The sequence below is a fragment of the Protopterus annectens genome, chromosome 4.part1 (genome assembly GCF_019279795.1).
Source record: "Protopterus annectens isolate FY-2018-M chromosome 4.part1, PAN1.0, whole genome shotgun sequence".
NCBI classification, from domain to species: domain Eukaryota; kingdom Metazoa; phylum Chordata; order Ceratodontiformes; family Protopteridae; genus Protopterus; species Protopterus annectens.
This window is the reverse complement of record NC_056734.1, coordinates 192,581,648-192,599,872: the sequence shown is the minus strand read 5'-3', so window position 1 is coordinate 192,599,872 and position 18,225 is coordinate 192,581,648. Positions and strand designations below refer to the sequence as shown.

General features: G+C 37.4%; 1 protein-coding gene across 1 annotated transcript in view; it reads right to left on the bottom strand.

Moving 5' to 3' along the window:
- The window catches only part of KLHL30 (kelch like family member 30), a 252,902-nt gene extending 234,753 nt beyond the window's left edge, over positions 1–18,149 (bottom strand). Inside the window, exon 1 of the mRNA XM_044070094.1 lies at positions 17,956–18,149. The gene's annotated coding sequence lies outside the window, so the exon portion shown is untranslated. The remainder of the gene's footprint in view (positions 1–17,955) is intronic.
- Positions 18,150–18,225: the final 76 nt, after the last annotated feature.

Here is an 18,225-nt window from a genome sequence, read left to right as displayed (position 1 = left end):
AGAACCCACTCAATCAATACAGATAAAACAACACAATCAAATCCTTAAGCCGTTAACTGTATTGTAGTCAGTCTTCATTGTCTCAGCACATCACATGACTAGCTCCTTCAAGGCCTTTTCCATCTCAATGCCACGATGATGGCACTCTCTTCTAGTCTATGTTATTAAACAAAAATACACTAAAAGCACATATATTTAGGCAAGTACAGAGTACATGCAACACCTGGAAATGGTCATCTGATCTCCTATAGCCTCTAAAACTATTATCAGCTTAGGTAAATGGTTCCAAACACCAGGCTTTAGTTTCATTCACTGTTAATTAAATTAATATAAAGGGTTTATTCCCAAGGAATAGTTCAGTTGTTTTTCTCTGCCAGCCAACTATATTCAATATATATATTTAGTGTGGATGTTTTGGCCACATATATATATAGTTATATCCGATTGTGTATCTACTGAATATGGAGCTAACCAAAATATTAACAGGACTATTTGCTGATAGGGAAGATTTGGGGGTGTTTGGTGTAGGTAATAACAACCAAGGGGATATTAGGACTACTATTGAGGGACCGGAAAATGCCTGTGAAGCTCTATTTTAGAAATTGAATAAAAGTATGAGATCCTTGATAGCCAATGTTTGGCATTCTAGGCTTTTTAAAGCATATCTGGACAAAGGCATCTCACCAAGAGGGCTGAGGGTAAGGACACAACCACTTGTTAATGAGATAGATGCGGAATTGGCAAAGCAGTGGGCTACTTTACAGCAACAAACATCTATGGCTTTTGTGGAAGCACTAGCCAGTTATCATGATAGAATTATAGACAGGGGCATTGTGGATATCACTAAGTTATGTGAGGAAACAAAAATCTTTGAGGGACAACCTTTTTATATTACGGGTCTTAGTAAACTCACTTTTTTAACAACAAATTTCAGTGGGACAAAACTGATTATGAATAGGGAAATCCATACAGTTACAATAAACATGTAAGATTTGAGGAGGGCAACACCAGGGTAACCAAAAGGAAATGTCCCAGATCTATTCTCAAAAAATGCCCGGCTGGTATGGAGACATCAACAGATGGCACTTCATCAGCCACGGATTTGGACATACAGCAGGCCTCAGATTCTCCTATCCCAAAAAGAAGCAACACCACAGCCCCTTTAGGCCCCACTACAAAAGAGCAGGGAGAAAACACTCCAAAAATAGACAACATGGAGAGGTTGTTGAAACTGTTAATTCAGAAATGAATACATGGTGGTGCAGTGGTTAGCGTTGCTGCCTCACAGCAAGAGGTTCTCTGGTTCGATCCTCGGCTGGGGTGCCTTCTGTGCGGAGTCTGCATGTCCTCCCTGTGGTTGTGTGGGTTTTCTCCGGGTGCTCCGGTTTCCTCCCACATCCCAAAGACATGCTGTAGGTGGATTGGACACTCTAAATTATCCCTAGGTGTGAGTGTGTGCCTTCTGTGGAAGGTTGGGTGCCGGGCTGGCAACTCGACACTGTAAAACTCCACTGCCAATCATGAGTGGACAGGTGATCTGCTATGGTGACCCCTAACCAGGAAAAGCCAGAAGAAGAAGAAGAAGAATGTTTTAAATATTTCTAATGTTACCTTGTCTTAAACACAAGTGAGTTTACTCAATAAAGGTCTCAACTTTTTCCCAGTTTCTTCATTTCTCAGGATCATTTAGCTCAGGATGTGTTAGCATTTTGTAGACTTTTGAATTTAAAACTACATTTTCAAGGATCAACTGATTGTGATTCTGATAAAGTTTTCACCTACCATAAGTCCAAATTTGTACCACCCATGTACCACAATGTTCAACTATTTCAAGCAAGTGTACTGAAAGATTTGCATTTTCACTCTAGAGAGATGAGCTACAAGGCTAACAATCTCTCAAGGATTGAACTAGAGGCCCTACAGGATTTAGAAAACAACAATGATTTGGTTATCCTTTCTGTTGATAAAGGTGGGGTTGTTGTGGTCATGAATTGGGCTCAGTATGATACTGAGGCACACAAACAACTTAGTGATGGGCGCTATTATGTTAAAATGCCTTTGGATTCAACATTCAGATTTTAAAAAATTGATGATTTTTTATTATCTGCTAGGCAGGAGGGTATTATTTCTGACACAACTATGTATCATCTGAAAGTGTCGGATCCTATGAATCAATATATATATTTTTTATCTAAGATTCATAAGGACCCTTGTAACCCACCAGGCAGACTAACTGTATCGGGTAGAGGATACCCCAACTGAGCCCCTCTCACAATTCCTCACCAAACTTCTGCAGCCACTACTAAAATGGGTCCGTTCAAGAATCAAGGACACTACTGAATTTCTACAGATCATTTCTGAAACACAATTGGAACAAGGATGGTTATTATGTACACTTGATGTCAGTGCACTTTACACCAATATACCACATGAGGCCAGTCTGGAAGCCATAGAATACTGGCTATACAAATCAGATCTCTAGCAACCTGGTTTCAATACTTTTTTGATATGCCTCACTGAAGATGTCCTTATCAAAAATGTCTTTTTCTACGAGGAACAATGTTATTAGCAAATCAAAGGAACAACGATGGGGGCTTCTTTTGCCCCCATCTATGCAGACCTTTTTATGGCTTATGTTGAAGAGCATCTGATTTATGACAATGCACATAACATTTACCTGGTGGAAATGGACATTTGGAGGAGGTTTTTGGATGATTACTGGATGGTATGGAGATCGGATGTGGATTACTTGTTGGAATTTGTGGGCTATCTTAATGAAAATAAATGGGGCCCTACATAAATGGGGCCTACAATTCATGGTGAATTATAATTTGGAACAAATAACATATCTTGATGTCCTAATCACTAGAAATACTGATCATACCTTACGAACTGAGGTATTTCACAAATATCCACAGTATAATTCCCTTCTCCATGCATTCAGCTTTCATCCACCTCATATAGCTAGGAATATCCCAAAGTCACAGTTCATAAGAATGAGATGTATTTGCTCACAACAATCTACTTATGAACACTTTAAGAAAGATCTAACCAACAGATTTTGTGACAGAGGCTATAAAATGGGACATGTTTTGAGTGCCGGCAACTGGGCCACAACATTAAACAGAGGCGATCTTTTGAAATATAAAGAGAAACAAGAAACTAACAACTCTGATATCTGGTTAGTTACCATATATGGAAGAAATATGGATATACTCATGAATAGTGTACAAAGGCACTGGAACATCTTGTTGGCTGACAATAACTTATCACAATTTCTCCAGGAGAAATGTCAGTTTTCATTTCGTAGAGGCAGAAATTTATGTTCACATCTAAGTCACTGTAAATGAGGGCCCAGAAGCTCTATACATACTAGTATACAAACAACCTTAATGGGGGATACTCTTTTGGGGTGTTCTCCCTGTGGTCACTGTAGCCATTGCAATAGAATTATGAAGTCCAAACAATTCACAAGCCAAAATTCTGGAAATGTTTTTGGTGTCACATTTTTTGCCAACTGCAGTAGTGATTGGGTGATCTATTTGGCTACATGCAGTTTTTCAGCATTCTATGTGGGTCAGACTTCAAGACCATTGAGAATAAGAATATCTGAACATATCAGTGATATGAGAATTAGGAAGCCTAGTAGTGCACTATATAAACATTCCCTAATACTTCCTACAGCTGTTTTCAGATTCATGGTAATAGATAAAATTGGGGCAACAGAATAAATAAAGCTGGTTGGCATACTATTCTTGATGCCAAAGAAAAGTGGATAATTAAATTGGGTGGCCTTTTCCCACCAGGTCTTAATGAGCATCTGTAATTTGACCAATTAGTTTGTTTTTTGTGGTTGATGTCATGCATAAAAGAAACTTGTTTGTATCTTTTCAACATTGAGGAAGGCTATGTAACTAATTTAGCCGAAACTGGTTTGTTTTTTTGCTGACATGCAATAAAATATTGATTTTGGTTTCAGCATCACAGTTTGCTGGCTTATTTTGCTGTTGTCTATGTTATAATTCAAGCCGTGCAATTGCCTTACGTGCAGTAGCTGTCTTTTCCTGTCAGCACAAATTCAGACAGGTAAAGTAAAGGAAATATTCAGCAATTTTAGCTACATGCAAAGCAGCATCCTTACAAAAAGCCAGTAGCTCTGCAACTGATCAGTTATTACCTTTAGAATCTTTTCTTTTTAACACCTTTATTAAATTCACAAATTTTGAACAATGGTATGGGTACACATTCAATAACAGAAAAGAAAGCAAACTCTTTCATTATTGTCATGCATTATACAGTGTTTTCTTTTTTAACAAATTTTATTCACTCCAACATTTCACAGATTGCTCCCTTGTCCTTGGCCCTACCTCCCCTTGAATTTCAGTCCTGTTCCTGAAAATTATTCTACATGCATTTGTTGTACTCACCCATTCCATTTATTTCTATATAATTTAATGTATTCATCGCCTTTACAATATTCAGTGCTTCAGTTATGATTAGTGTCATTTCTTCTTAATGAATTAAGATTCTCATAGAGAAAGTACAGTTGTGTAAGTTGAGCTTACCATAACAGTAGATGTGTGAATGATCACTTCTACTGTAGCCTTAGCTATATGGATTATATCCTAACAAGTATATATCAGCTAGCCAGCTTCCAAAGCTTCAAGGCACCTTACACACACACACACACACACACACACACACACACACACACACACACACACACACACACACACACACACACATACACACACACACACAATCTGTCAAGCAGCTCAAGCAGATATGACTAAAAGACAAGTCTGAATAACTAAAGACAAGTCTGAGTGCAAAGCCCTTCACAGCTTTCCTGTCAGCACAGAGAGGGAGGCTGAGCCCTGAAAGGATGAAGCTAGAAATAACAAAAAATAAATGCCCACACACTGGCATAAAAAACACACCAAAAAAACAAGGGGGATGGAGGGAGGGAGCAGCTACTGCAGTAGTGATCATTTGAACATCTACTGTTATAAGTTCAACTTACACAATTGTACTATGTTCTTCAAATTGATCACTGTTACAGTAGCCTTAGCTATATGGGTAGATCACCATAACTACTTATATTTGGGAGGTAGAAGGAGAAGGGTCCAAGAGCCCCTGTAGAATGGCCCTAGCAAAGCATGATCTAGACCTAGAGAAGGAATCCAGCTTATAGTGCTTTGTAAAAGTATGTACAGAGGACTAAGTAGCAGCTTTTAAAATACTTCTAGAATCCAACCCTTAACAAAAAGTCATAAAAGAAGCCAAGGTCCTTGTAGAGAGGTCCTTGGTTCTGAATGGAATAGATTTGACATGGTGATTAAACAATAGATAATAGCCTTAGACAACCATTTGGAAATAGTCTGCTTTGACACTGGCTGTCCCTTCTTCTTACCTTCACAAGAAATGAACAATTGATCTGAGGATCTGAAAGATTTAGTTTTCTCAAGATAGTACCTGAGTTGTCTCTGGACATCCATGGTACGGAGTATCCTTTCTGCTTCATTTTTCAGTTCAAGAAAGAAAACACAGAGATGGATAGTTTGACTTAAAGTAAACTTGGATACCACTTTAGGCATAAAAGACAGATTAGTTCTTAAAGAAACCCTGCCCTTGTGGAAAATTAGGTAGGGCTGACTCACCATAAGAGCCTGAAACTCAGATACCCTTCTTGCAGATGTCAAAGCAATCAATAAAACTGCTTTCCATGTTAAGGACCTCAAGTCAGATTAGCTGGTTCAAATGGAGCAAATGTTAGTCTCTCTAACACAAAATTAAGATCCCAAGGAGGGGCCACCAGTTTACTTGGAGGCCTCTTATGCAAAACCCCTTTCAAGAACATTTTGACATGGCCAATAAATTAACCATTATAGAGGAATAAGAAAGGCCATAAATAGTAACTCTCAGTATTGTAAAACCAGAGAACAACTAGCTCTGAATGGGTGTTGGTTATGTTGTTAACACCAACTAGAAAACCTTTTCCGTTTGCTAATATACGATTTTCTAGTAGCAGGCTTTCTTGCCTCCATTAGTACCTGCTGTACATCCTCAGAAAATATGTGCCTAAAAGTAATTAAGACTCTATCATCCAGACAGTCAGTAGAAGATGATTTATGTTGGGGTGTATCAAACACCCTTGTTCTTATGTGAGTAGATCTATTCTCTGAGGAAGCTTGTGGTATTTGCCCCTGGCCATTTCCAGAAGAAGAGAGAACCATGGTTGCCTGGGCCAGAAGTGAGTTACCACAATGATCCTGAGGGATTCCTTCAGAATCTTCAGAAGTACCTTGGATATTAGTGGGAAGGGTGGAAAGGCATACAGGTACATTCCTACCCAAAGAAAAGAAAAGGCTTCTGTCTTCCAAGCCTTCCTGCATGGAGTCCTGGAACAGAATTTTGCCACTTGATTGCCCAGAGAGGAGGCAATGATTTCTACTTGAGGAACCCCCCCACAGATGGATCAAATCTTGGAAGACCCCCCAAATCTAGTTTCCATTTGTGAGGGTCTGCCCTGGTCCTGCTCAGTTTGTCTGCCACACAGTTTTGCTTTGATGGATTGTAAGATGCCTGTAGAGTGAGATTTTGCTGTGAAGCTATACCCCAAGCTAACGTGGCTAGTCTACAAAGGGGGTATGACCTGGTTCTCCCCTTGTTTGTTGATTTACCGCATCACTGTGATATTGTTTGTAACCATATGAAGAGGCCTCAGGGACCAAAGATGGTTCAGAGAATTGACTGCCTTGATCAGGGTAACATCTCCTCAACATTTATGTGCTTGCATCTGTCCTTGGTTCCCACACCCCTGCACCTTTATCTCTCTTGAACTGCTCCTCAAGCAAAGTCTGAAGCAAGGACAGACAAGGAGAGACCTTGATTTAAGGTTATCTGTTGCCTTTACCAAGTGATTTTTTTTTCTTCTGACAAACCCCAGTTCTGGGATCTGAAAAAAATAAAGGACGTTGATGCTGGGATCAAAGAGATTTTAGATTCCACTGTAGCTTTCCCATGTGTAGTTTTGCCAGGGTTATCATGAGAATCATATATGCTATCAGACCCAAACTCCTGAGGTATTCCCTTGCAATGACTGAAGACTGAGTGGAAAAAAACTGAGAAATTTATCTAAATAAAGATCTACTTTTTCCAATGGAAGAAAAGCTGTTTGAACTGAGATGTCTAGTTGACATTCCAAGAACACAATCCCATGGCAGGGAGTCAAGAAAGACTTTTGAATGTTCTGCTGGAATCCTAGCTTGTGCAAGAGATCTCTCACCCAAGGCAGAGAGATTTGTGACATTCTGAAAAACACTCTGCAAAGATAATAAGCAAAGCATCTAAATACAGAAAAATGTGGATACCCTGTAGCCTGCAATAAGTTATAACTGGAGCTAGGCACTTTGTGAACACTCTTGTTGCAGTGGATAACCCAAAGGGTAAGGCAGAGAACTGATAATGTTAATTAGGCACACAAAACCTTAAGAAATGCCTGAAGTCTGTATGAATAGGAATGTGATGATAAGCATCTTTTAAGTCTGGTGTTATCAGGAAATTTGAACAAGGAAGAAGAGGTAACAGGTTGTGAAGTGATTATTTATTTATTTATTTGTTTGTTTATTTATTTATGTATATATGTATGTATGTATGTATGTATGTATTTATTTATTTATTTATGTAATTTAACATTTTATTTAGTGACATCATTTTGAATTTGGGCACTATCACAATCAGGCCTAAGAAAGAAAGATCCAGAACTGGTCTGCAAGGGTTTTATTACTTTAGGACTAGGAATATCCTTGAATAAGACCCCTTCCCCAACTGGGAAGGAGGAACTGGTTTTATCACCTCTTGGGACAGCATGTGATGACGAATATGTGGAAACAAAACTATCTGATCTGCAGGATCCTTATTAGAAAGCATAGAACTGGAATTAACTAAGTGCTGTTAGCAGCAGCGGAGTCAACAAAGGCTATAGCTGCTGGGTCAGGTTTGGGAATAGTGTATTTATGTATACAAATTTAAAAGACTGAGGAACCTTATACATCATATCTGCCTTTTTAGGGACAGGCTGGCTGACTATCAAGAAAATTGCAGGCAGTATTACACACATCCTCTAAACCTGAGAGGACAGGAGAAATAGGTGTAGGTTCTGAAAATCCTTCTGTAACAACTCATTGTATTTTTTGAGTTACTGAGAAATCACTGTGTTCTCCCATTGAAATCACTGGGACATTCTAGCAATAATCTCAGAGAAACAGATACACCACAGGGAGAATCAGAAAGAGAGATCTCCTCTTAGTCTGAATCAGAAATCTGAGGACTAAACCCTGAATCTGTCCCTGCATCTTACTGCTCAGATTCAGAATCTCTTCAGGAAAGGAGGTGTCTCTCTCTCTTTCTTTTACTGGAAGCTACTCTACAAGAAGGATCAATAGGCTGAATCAAACCCTGAGCCAGTCACAGTAAAGTACCCCTATGCAAAAAAAATTTTAGGAGGAGTAGATACATGCTTGGTTTTCGCTTCCTTTATGACAAGAAAAATGGAGCCAACTGAGTTACTAATGGCAGACGCTGCTTCCCCAGGGATGGTTACAGCATTCTGACACAGCAGGGAAACCTTCCCTGCTCTCTCCCAGGACCGACAAGAGTGGTTGCTCCTTACCCACTGAGGGGGCCCCAACAGCCACAAAGGGCTTGGCTAACCCCCAACTCACAGTGGCAGTAGGTGCTACACCAGAGGGATCCAGAGTAAAAGATGAGTGGTGTAAGTTTCAACAAATGACCATGGCAGTCACCCACCTACGGCTGAGGCAAATTGCTAGCCTGCTGTGGTGGCAAAGCTTGCTTGCTTAACTTTTGCTATCTGTGGCTGGGAAGAAGGACCAATCATGGGAGTGACATTCTGTTCCATGGTCAAGGCAAAAATGGTGCCTCTATCCTGGAGAAAACAAACAACAATGCCAGTGAAACTACTTGTTCACAAAAGTTACTTTTTTGACAGAAAAAAAAAACAAAATAAAATGCACTTCCAAACACTATGGCAACCCCATATCCTTAAAATAAATACAATTTCTCCACAGAAAATGGTTTATCAATTAGATAACACTACTTTTAAATTGAAAAAAAAATGAGTTCTCTGTTTAAAAGTACATTACAGTCTCAAAACAATCCATCAAAACACAGCTCTCCTACCTTTAAAATAACTTTCCTGAAGAGGAAAATAATAAAATATCAGTAAAAAAAAAAAAAAAAAGAAAATGCAAGGTTTTCTCCCCAAGGGGAACTTATCTACCCAGCTAAGGAAAGCACAAGCCAACTGTCGATCCTCAAAAGCCTCAGAAGAGTGTACTCTTCAGTGGCAGTAACACTCTGAAGGGCTTTGCACCTAAAGTTGTCTTTTAGTCAGCTCAGCTCCAGCTGCTTGACAGTTTGGGCACATGGAAGGTGATCTAAAGCTTTGGAAGCTGGCCAGCTGTTATATCCTTGGCAGGATATAACCCATGCAGCTAAGCCTGATGAATCAATATGAAGAACATCAACTGAACTGCCAATGTACCAGTGGATGAAAGCCATACAACTAGGCTTATGTATAAAGCATTAGCAACACTTCCTATTTCTTGCATTATGATTCAGAGCCTTCCCAATTTTATATTTGCTAGCCAGTTGAGTCCACCTTGGAAATCCTTTTTTCAGTGATCCTGGGAAATCAGTCTTCAATACACAAGATGAAAGCAAACACATAAATAACTAGTATAAGTATATTAAAAAGAAAAAGAAAACACATAACTATCACATTCTAACAATGGGATACATATGAAATTTTATGTAGTTACAGTACTGGTCGCAGGAGTTTTCATTTAGTACTTGAAGTAAACCGAGCACTTCATTAAATGAAGTCATGCAAGAAGGTTCCCATTTTGAAATGTCAGTACGTGTAACTCTGAGTGCTGACATGCCCTTCCTCAAAAAATAGAAAATGCAGGGGGACATAGCCCCACAATCCCAAACTTATATATATATAGTAATAATAACTAAGAGATGAGCGATGCACCACATCATAAAACGTATCTCAACAAATTATTCAGAGCTGTATCTCAACAAGACAAAAAAACAACAAACAACGGATTAGCACTTTCAGCTATCAAAGCCTTCTTCAGATTCACAGTCAAAAGCCACATCTCAATCTAATATAAAGCATATAACAGCCAATGACAAAAAACATGTAAACAAGCTGCTTTGCTCTAACCAATGCAAGTGTTTATACAAGCGCTTCATCATCCAATGTGTTTCGTTATTCTAATTAGCTTTGACTAGCAAGTTAAGATGAAAAATGTAAATTAGACTTCGCTTTCTCAACCATCATTGGTCTCAGCTAGCAAATGAAAGCAGAAATGAAAATCAGACTTTACTTGCTTAAAAGTCATTGGTTTACTTTAAACATTAGACAAAACATAGCTTTAAACTAGCAAGTTAGGATGGAAAATGTAAATTAAACTTCACTTTCTCAAACTTCATTGGTCTGGACTAGCAAATGAAAGCAGAAATGTAAATCAGACTTTGCTTACTTAAAAATCATTGGTTTGCGTTAGACATTAGACAAAACATAGGGAAACATATCAAAAAAGTATTCCCTATCGCTTTCATAAGAATAAAAGCCAAGCTATTCCAAGTTCACTCATCAAAAAGCGTGATTCTATAAAAACATTTAACAAAACATATCTTACTAAAATATAAATAATTACAACATTTTAGCATTTAAAAATACGTATGCAAAGTCCTTAATGACAAAGTGCTAATAAAATATATAAAATATAATATATCTGTAAATTATGTAATATATACTACCTACATAAAAATTATTAAACAACAGAAGCAGAAAAAAAGTATTGATAGTATAAGCAAACACTATCGTTAAAGATGTCATAGACAACGAACCCTAGGAGCTATAAAATCTGAACAGCACCATAAAAAGATATGATGGCCATCTTGAATTTCTATTATAAACAACAGTGACTAGAAATAAAAATAAAAATATAAATATATATAAATATAATACAAGTCACTAGAACAATTAATAAGGCAATATGGGTCATGATCAGAACCTTCAAACAGACGATAGTACACAATATATAAAAATCATATGATTGATAGTTGTTAACAAGTTAGCCATATGAGAATTATATTTAATAAGCTAGGCTGTATATTGAATAATTTTTCTATTCTTCAAAAACGGCTTGATTGATACACTTCCATTTAATCCAGGTGGATGATCAGCCCGCAGTCTCATAATCCATTTGGATTCCTCACGTTCAGTCAAATTCACCAAATCACCTTCTCTTTCATTTTGTTTTAACTGAGATGTTATCATGAAATGAAACTTATGCCCTTCATTGCTTTTTATATGTGTAAATAAAGCATTAGTTTCTTTTCTGATCCTTATGTCTGATAAATGTTTGGAAATCCTTTCTTTCATTTTCATATTGGTACAGATATATTATATTTTATATATTTTATTAGCACTTTGTCATTAAGGACTTTGCATACGTATTTTTAAATCCTAAATGTTTTAATTATTTATATTTTAGTATGATATGTTTTGTTAAATGTTTTTATAGAATCGCGCTTTTTGATGAGTGAACTTGGAATAACTTGGCTTTTATTCTTATGAAAGCGATAGGGAATACTTTTTTGATATAAGTTTCCCTATGTTTTGTCTAATGTCTAACGTAAACCAATGATTTTTAAGTAAGCAAAGTCTGATTTACATTTCTGCTTTCATTTGCTAGTCCAGACCAATGAAGTTTGAGAAAGTGAAGTTTAATTTACATTTTCCATCCTAACTTGCTAGTTTAAAGCTATGTTTTGTCTAATGTTTAAAGTAAACCAATGACTTTTAAGCAAGTAAAGTCTGATTTTCATTTCTGCTTTCATTTGCTAGCTGAGACCAATGATGTTTGAGAAAGCGAAGTCTAATTTACATTTTTCATCTTAACTTGCTAGTCAAAGTTAATTAGAATAACGAAACGCATTGGATGATGAAGCGCTTGTATAAGCACTTGTATTGGTTAGAGTAAAGCAGCTTGTTTACATGTTTTTTGTCATTGGCTGTTATATGCTTTATATTAGATTGAGATGTGGCTTTTGACTGTGGATCTAAAGAAGGCTTTGATAGCTGAAAGCGCTAATCCGTTGTTTGTTGTTTTTTTGTCTTGTTGAGATACAGCTCTGAATAAATCCTTGAGATACGTTTTATGGTGTGGTGCATCGTTCATCTCTTAGTTATTGGTGTGATTTTGCTGAGCAAGCTTAAACGTAACAGTCTTCTGCCTTTTTGTTCAAACTTATATATATATATTAGCTCTGAGTTTACCATACCTTGGAGCAAAGGGAATATTCAGGGAAATGTTCATCTTGGATTTACAGAAGTCAAAATTTTCAGCCATTCTGTCTCAGGATTACAGGACTCGTTAAAGCAGGTCCTGACATTTCAAACGGTTAACTGTGCAGGACATATCCAAAACTATATAAGTGCATTAAGATCTGTTGGTGTAAGATTAAAACTTGACATATAAGCATCACTAGTAATATTTTGACAGTAACAGACAAACAAGATGGCAGCTGGCAAAAATAATATGAAGTAAGGACTTCAAATTGTTGCATAGTAGTATTAGCCTATTGGGACTAGCATTACACTTTAGAACAGGGACAAAGAAAATACATTTTATTTGGTGTTTTGTAGTATAATTTAGATGATAAACGCAGTTATGGTACTCAAGAATTACTTACCCAGCTATTGCCTGTGCATTTTCCATGTGCATTAATCAGGAGAGGGAACACATTGAAAAGTAACTTGAAGAATGAAATCTTCCCAGCCCCCCCCCCCCAAAAAAAAATCTCCTAATGTGCAAGTCCTGGGAATATTTTAACATGTATTGGTTCTTCTGTAAGACTACATCATGCGAGCTATTCTTTTTTTCACCTTTTAAGGGTTTTTCTTTGTCCCACCATTGTACAACTGTCAGGTTAGTATATATAAGCAAGGGGGTGCAGGGAAGGATATTTCAACTCTTCTCACCCACAGTTTTGGTGGGTGTATTGTTTGACTCATGCAGTTTGCTGTTAGAGGTTTGTGAAATGACTACTCACAGTAAATCCAGTAAGAAGCATCCAATAGTTGCCTGCGAGGAGCATTTTCCCAAAAATCATGGAAACATTGGCTTTCTGACTTAAGAGAAAAAGACGTGAAAGGGGATGATAGTTAACTGTATATCTAGGGAATGAAATACAGTGGTTACCAATCCATATCTTCCACACTAATCACCTTATCCAAGACTTGTAACATGCATACTGCTTTCTTATAAGAATGTGTGTTCAGTAGCAATTATTCAAAAAAGTGGGGGGGAAAGCTTTTAGAGTTTTCAAACTTGCAAGATGCTAACTAGATTATTAAAGAATTACTGATTATTGGTGTTCACTCATAATGTATTTCGAAATGGTACAGCTCATAGCCCTTTATCTCAGTGCTGTCAGTTTTTATAAGTTTTAGCTTATAAATAAGTGTACCTGGATGGAACCACGTAAATATGTACACAGAGATGTTTGACATTTGTCTATGTATTTTTTTTGGTAGCTCATTGTTTTTCTTCTGTATATTTGTACTACTACTATGAAAAGTTATTAAAGTTTACAATATAAAAGGAATTAGGTAGACTATGGCAAGTCTTCAACATAACAGTAAACACAGGAAGGTGCTTAGCCACTGGTCCTTTGTCACAAAAATTTCATGTCATATGTCATGGCTGTCAAAAGACCTTCAAGTGTATTTTTAAGTATTTAGCTTAGTGTTATGCCAGATCTTGCTTAGGATGTGTAAGACTAGTTTTGAGGCTTCTGGAATGGTATTTTGCAACATTACAGTAGCCTCAAAGAAAATGAGTTACACACATATCTGCTCAAGCTGAAAGAGGTATTACTCACCTTCAAAACTTTGGAAGGATAGTTGAGACAAGATCCTCTACTGCTTCAGTCAGGTCAATAAGATCATATACAGTGTGTTACATGATTAAGCAAAGCAGCCCACACTTGAGATCCCATGTGCAGGGAAGCAATGCACATCTAGCAATGGCTCATAGACCAGGAAATCACTCATGCAGCTCTTCCCATCCTCGAGGAAGTAATTCTGCTGGCTTGGTCATGGGGGTGAAACTGAAGAATGCACCGATTTGGAGCATCCTCTTAGTCTCGGCACATGACATCACAATGTGGTTTGGTAAAAGATGCACATACCCCTGAGCACATAAGTTACGAACTACATATATTTTCTGCCAAGTTTAAGATCATAGAAGAATAAATCCCACTGGCTATTTGATGCAAGGGGTCTTCTCACAGATCATCTGATGTGATGGTTTCACATGTTTGCTACATCTACTGGGAAACGCTTGACATTTGCGTGATGGTACAAAGAGACGATAGGCCTGTCTGCTCTAATAATATAATTCTCTTCTGTTATTACCTTCCCCAGCCCATTCAAGACCTGTGCCATGTCCTTTTCAATGCCTCTTTGGATTCCATGCCTTCTATGCCAGTACCCCACTCACCTCCCTTTCTTGTAGTCCATTCCATAAGTTTACAGCCCTCCACGAAGAAGTGCTTTTATAAGTCCAGGAAGTACCTGGTGTCTACAATCTGCTGTCTGTGCCCCCTTTTAACCTGGGACTTAAGGAAACTTCACAGGTCAGGAACAGTCCTATCAACAACTAAGCATTTATCTTGAATAGATAGCATTTTTTGTTTATTTTAACTAAAAAGATACTATTGTGAACATCCCACTAGTGTAAATCCAATACTAATAATCAAATAAACACAATAGATGTCACTTGCACAAATCCTTTGCAGCAATGCAAAATTTTAAAAAGTTAAGCACATTCATCTGTTTATGTCACTTGAACTTCTTCAGAACAATTAATTGACACTGCTGTGTTTGTTTACTTTAACTAGTTATATTAAATTTAAACTACTTAAACACAAGTGGAATACATTATCTTTTATAAATTTAACACTGTTTTTGACTGTAGTTGACACAATAAAGGACACCAGATTAGATCTGATTACACAATTATGTGGCTCAGAGATGCAGAGATTAGTGTTGTCACCTAACAACAAGATGTTTTCCTGTTCAAATCTCAACTACGGTAACTTCTGTATGGAGTCTGCTTGTCCTCTCTGCATCTGTGTGGATTTTATTTGAATACTGTGGTTTCCTCCCACACCATAAAGACATTCAGAAGGTGATCTGTCATTCTTCAAATTGCCCATAGGTTTGGATGCAGTGTGGGAATGAATGAAAATGTGCATTCTACAGTACACCATTGCCTTTTTCAAAATTAGTTTCAACCCCTTATATCCAAAGGCTGCCATGATATTCTCCTGCATCCACGTGGCCCTGTAAAGGATAAAACCGATTATCTGACAACAGATGGCTGGATATATTCCCAGTGCTGAGGATGCTGAGCAAAACTGCCTTGCACTTCCCACTACAGCTAGTGATGCATTTCTGGTAAGTGGTGCAGAGGGTTAAGGCTGCAAACTGTAGTGTTTGTGATACAGGGTTTTTTTTTTGTCCACTGTGGAACCTTGATCATGCCTCCAAAGGAAACAATGCTTGGAGGCAACTTGGAATTTGGGTTAGGATCCTTGATAGTCCCCTTGACTGCAAGCATTTGAACTAGTTATGAACCTATTTAACATCCAAATGCACGGGACACCTTTGACCTTTTTTTGTACGGATTCATTCTTAAAGGTTTCTCACCACCATCTATTAGGTGCCCTTCCCTTGCATGATAACACAGTATCATTACTGACTTCACCATGAGTCATCAGACCTGTGAAGAAAAACAATAGGAACCTTTGATGGATGAAGATTGGAAAACTGTGCATAATGAAGTTAAAGTGTGACATTAATAAGACAGAAATACTGTGTTTATGACATTTCAAAGGGTCACATACAAGCAAGAAGGCCAATCAAAGAGTAATCTTTTATTTAAGCTTTTAAGAAGGTTCTTCAAAGAAGCAGAACAGTGTTTTTGTCAAAAATAAAATTCCATTTCCGCTACAGCTATATCTATTGGCACATCTTTCGTACATATTTGCACACTTCTATAACACATATTATCAGTTGCCTCCAAAGCTGACCCTTACGTTTTCTTAATTTGGGTATCCCTGCCTTTTTGCTGTGCTGGTAGATACATCCCTAAGCCAGATACGGTTCTACTCGTTGCCTTGGAGTTCTTGGGATGAATTCAATGGTTTTACAATTAGACTGAAACTGATGGCATCCAGTTTATTTGTTTTATTGTTTATAGGCTGTCCTCACTGTGGGGGACTATCACATTTTTGCTTAGCTTTGCTGCATAGTTACTTCACACAGATAAAGTTTACTTTCCGACAAGGGCAAAGACTTGCTCAGCGGACAGGAACTGCTTTCTCATTTTGTGAAATTGTCAAGCCTGAAACAGATACTCTATGCCCATCTTACCATGTTTTTGTTTTTGTTAATCAGTAAGTTGCTAGGAACAGAGCCTCTTAACTAAGGTGAGCTAAAGGTACTGGTTTGGTTAAGTCATGGTCCCACAATAAACAAGTGAAGAGGGAAATATAACTGAAGACTATAGAATGAAACTTGTTCAATTTTCATAATGTTAGCCACCCCAGCTATGCTGGTAGAAATAGACATTCCAAACTACAGCCATTCTTTCATTAATGTTCTGTTTTGTCCTATTCAGGGTCATGGCATAGCTCAAGCTTCTGTTGCCAAACAATGGGGTAAAGCAGGAATATATACAAGATGGGATGTCAGCATACTGCAAGGTACACAACCACCCATACCACATAAAATATACCTATGGACAGTATGGGGCACTGTCACTTTACCTATCCACATTTTTAGAATGTGAGAGTATAAGCATCCCTTAGATTCTTTTAAATCAAGCTGACATTACTTAGTAAGAGAAATATGCATCTCATTTTCAGCAGAGATCTTACTTTAGTTTTGTGTGTGTGTGTGTGTGTGTGTGTGTGTGTGTGTGTGTGTGTGTGTGTGTGTGTGTGTGTGTGTGTGTGTGTGTGTTTGTTTGTTTTAAGACACAGACAGCAGCATTGACATTAAATTTAAAGAATGAACATTTCCTTGGTTGGCAGAGTTGATTCTCAAACTTTAAAAATGTCACTTTACTATGAAGCATTATCTTGTTATTAAATGTTTTTCCCACACCCAAAATCATGTGTATTTATGTGCAATAAAAGACAAAGTCATAACATTTATGAAATAAAGAATGAAAAACACTGTTGTTCTCACTGTTTTTCAGTTTGTATTTTAGTCTTTGTGAATGCAGACTTAATTTTACATGACACATATACACACAGCTCTCCTTTCATTGACTGAAAGCTGAGAAGGTTATCCAAGTTTATGTTCTCCACATCCTGTGTTTGTTAATGAACCCTCAGCCAATGATTTTTTCCCCATTTACTGGAATAATCAGTTCTTTAGTGATCACTTATATTTAAAATTCTGCTTGGTTTGATTCATGTTAGAGTCATCACTTATCAAACTATGCTATTTTTATTAGTGTCTGCTGAAGTGACTGCTCGATTCCCAATAAATAAATAAATAGAACTGACACAGAAGTACTGCCCAACTTGCAGCCAGTGTTTCAATGTCTTTGCTGTGCTTTGTCTATCTACAAACAGAAAAAATAGAAATATACACCTCCCCCATTCCAGAAAGGATATTTTTAATATTTATTTTCTGTCATTTGCTATAATCCAAAGTCTATGAGTACAAAGAAATCACAGATGATGACAAAGTTTAAGTAATAAATACACATTCTCCAATTCAGGTTTGTCTCGTATATGAAACAAAATAAAATATATGAATGAACACCTTACCAGATAAGCCGTCTGTCTGAAAAAAAAAAACTTCCTGTTGAAGTCAATTGTTATAGGCAATGTCTCTGAATATCAAAATATCTAATCGCAAAAGAAATAATCCAGTATTTTCTTCAGCAAAAGATCCTGCCAGTACAATAAGCGTCAGAACCAACAGAGAAACATTTACTTTCTCTTGTAATAGCAATGCATGTGATTCCTTCATTTAGACACTGACTGTGCATGACTCTTTCAAAGAAACAGGCTGTGGGCGGGCTAAAGTGACACTCT